A 3,680-nucleotide genomic window follows, 5' to 3' on the forward strand; every position below is an offset into this window, starting at 1 on the left:
TCACTTACACCAAACAGTTTTGCAAGTATTTCTTTTGTTGTTGTTTCTCGTATTTTACCCTTTGTCTCTCAATTTTGGTATTCCCTTTGAATTTCCTAATTCTAATACCAGTACACACTGTTCCCATACACTCAGATACGATTACAAAGATAGTGTAGATCCAATCACAAGAAGGTGATACACGAACATCATCAATAGTAGAAAATACAGAGACACATGGGATGTTGAAATTAGTTACAACTCTGATATAACAATCATTTTCATGAAATGGAGTTCATTTCACTTAGCATCATCTTATGGGATCATAAGGGTATAGCTATTGTTCTCTTTTAATTCTCTGTTGTGACTTGCCTAAACCTGTGCTAATTATTCCCTATAAGGGAGACCATAGAGTCCATGTTTCTTTGGGTCTGGCTCACTTCACTTAGCATAATTTTTTCCAAGTCCTTCCATTTCCTTACAAATTATTGCTTATTTCCAAATTGTACCTCTGAGAGATTTAATGGTTCTGCTGTTCTCTTAACTCTGGCTTTGAAGAAACAAGAGGGAGAGACTGACAGCCTTGAATAAAATATTATTATTCTGAACAATTTTTAATGTGTATAGAATGAAATAATTTAATATGAAATTCTTTAACAACTAAGAGGGCTACATTTTTGTGCAAGGTGATTTGTTCTCTATGTATTCTTTTTTGGGGTAGTTTGTATGCCTTTTTGTCCTTGCTGGTCCTGGGGCTTGAACTTAGGTGCTGTCCCTGAGCTTCTTTTGCTCAAAGTTGGTGCTCTACCATTTGAGCCACAGCTTCATTGCTGACTTTACTTGGTTGTTTATTAGAGGTTAAGAGCCTCAAGGACTTTCCTGCCTAGGCTGGCTTTGAACTGCAATCCTCAGATCTCAGTCTCCAGAGTAGCTAGAGTTACAGGCATGAGCCACCGGTGCCCAGAAGTGTGTCTCTTGTCAAAGGAATCCAGGTGCTGACTGATGGAAAATGACTTAAAATAAAAACACTCACCTGCCCCCCTGATAGCCACATCAGAAACTAGCCCTTGCTACAGACTTCACTAAATCATCTCCTCTCCCGGCCTCCCTTCCCGTACATAACCTGGAACTGGAAAAGAGTTAACCTGTAAACTGAGGGCCTTACCAATTGGGACAATATTCTGTAAAACATAAGATAAGACCCCATCTCTGCACAAAGATCCCCTTCTCCTGTCCCCATCCTGCCCTTATGACCCCTGACTTCACTTTCCCTGCCTAATAGAAGAAACCTTATTTGTAAGGGAATCATGCCATTTCTTCTCCAGCCAGACTAAAGAATACCCATTTCATGTTTATAAAACCGGTTTGCTTGTGAGTTTCTTTCTGAACTTTTCTTTATTGACACTCCTTTATGGATCCTTATCCATTTTAACATACTGTGATTTCATTAATTTGTTACATACGGTTTCTATCATTTTTCTTCCATCTTTTTATTTGCTTTATTACATTTTTGGGTGGTACTTGCTGGGCTTGACGTCGTTGCCTTACACTTCACTTGCTTAGCTTGCATGTTGACTGGTGCTTTACCACTTGAGCCATGCCTCTAGCCCTTTTTTTCTGTATATTTTGGAGATGAAGTCTCATCATTTTCTGCCCAGGCTGGCTTGAATGTCAGCCTTCCATATCTTAGCCTCCTGTGTAGCTAGGACTACAGGTGTGAGCCACCAGCACCCAGCTTATTCTATTACATTTGTGTTGAATAAAGTTTTTTTTTAACAAATAAAGTTTCCTTGTTTCTATTACTGTCATTTAATCAACAATCACAAATTGCTTTCCTGTCCCCTTTTTCCACTATTAAGGTATGTCAGAAGGTTACAAATGAAATTTTTTGGCTTCTCCGCAGCTGTGGTATGCAGTAAGAGATGGTGGTCCTGCCTTCTCACCTTCATGTTGTATATCATACTATTATAAACCTAAAAGGGCTTAACCCTTATCCCTGAGACTAGGCATTGCTACAATAGTATGATCCTGTCTTTTTTTTATGATGCTGTCTTGATCCTCGGGGACCTTTCATTTATGAAACCAAATCTACTTCTGCCATAAGTGTAATGTAGCAAAATGTGCTAGAGCAAGTTAGAATCAAGGGATGCTGACATTACCAGCAAAGAGTAATTGCTTCCAATAAGGAGAAGCAGATCAGGACTCATGGGGAAAGCAGCTTTTGACCTGGGTGTTAAATATGGGTTTGTTTTTTTTTAACTCTGAGCCTGCCTCAACCCCAGGCCTCACTGGTACACCAGCCTCTCCCCCAACCTTGAATCCAGTCATGGACAGAGACCTGTTTGTCTCTCCACTGGATGACAGGTTCCCAGAGGATAGACCAGGGGCCTCTTGTCCCTATCTTCCCCGATCCCAGGGTTCTCAATAAAGGAAAGAGGGGAAGAAGATTAGAAAGTGGGAGGGAGGGAGGGTGGAAGGAGGGAAGCTTACTAAAGATGAAGAGCAGTGCAGGGTATTTCAGTGTACCAGGGAAGGCATCTGATCCCAAGGATGACAAGATGGTTGCTGAATATAGCAATGTAAAAGAAAAGCACAGCCTGGCACTGGTGGCTCACATCTGTCATCTAGCTGCTTAAGAGGCTGAGATCTGAGGATCATGGTTCAAAGCTAGCTTGGGCAGTTAAGTCCATAAGACTCACCTCCAATTAACTGCCAAATAAAACCAGAAGACGAGCTGTGGCTCAAGAGCTAGAGTGCTAGCCTTGAGTAAAAAAGCTCAGGGACAGCAGCCAGGTTCTTTGTTCAAGCCCCAGGACCAGCACCACAATACGTGATAGATAGATAGATAGATAGATAGATAAATAGATAGATAGATAGATAGATAGATAGATAGATAGATAGATAGATAAAAACAAAAGAGAAGGGAAGACATAGGGTTGATTTTGTTTTTGCTTTATTAATGTTTATAGCCAGAGAAGGCATCCTATTGGGAATCAGTCCTGCACAGTTAAAGCATCATCTCCTCAGAAGGGATATCCATTTGTTCTCAAACTTAATCATACATCAGAGTCATCTGGAGAGGTGGCTGAATGCAGGTGGCTGAGTCCACTCCTGAAGTCAGGCCTGGGGCTGGAGAGCAAGAGTTTACATTTCTAACAAGTACTCAGAAGATACTGAGCCTCTGGTTCGTGGACCACACTTAGAGAATCACTGGTCTAATGAGGGATTCTCTATTCATTTTCTCCTTGCCTTACACAACTGTATGCCAAATGCTGTCCTAAGGATTTAAGTTAATTCATTTACTTTCCACAACAACCTCATGAAATAGATGTTGTTTTTTTAATGAGAGAGTATTGACTCCATTGTATACATTAAGAATCAAGAGCTATTAAATTCATGTTGCCCAAACTCATGCGGCCACTTAAGCTCTAAAGATTGTCTAACGATAAGAAGGGCTGGGAATATGGCCTAGTGGCAAGAGTGCTTTCCACGTATACATGAAGCCCTGGGTTTGATTCCTCAATACCACATATATAGAACATGGCCAGAAGTAGTGCTGTGGTTCAAGTGGCAGAGTGCTAGCCTTGAGCAAAAAGAAGCCAAGGCCAGTGACCAGGCCCTGAGTTCAAGCCCCAGGACTGGCAAAAAAATAAAAGCAAAAAGAAATTAAAATGATAGTTTTAAAAAGTCTGGATGGGGTC

Source organism: Perognathus longimembris, chromosome 25 (genome assembly GCF_023159225.1).
Source record: "Perognathus longimembris pacificus isolate PPM17 chromosome 25, ASM2315922v1, whole genome shotgun sequence".
Taxonomy (NCBI): Eukaryota; Metazoa; Chordata; class Mammalia; order Rodentia; family Heteromyidae; genus Perognathus; species Perognathus longimembris.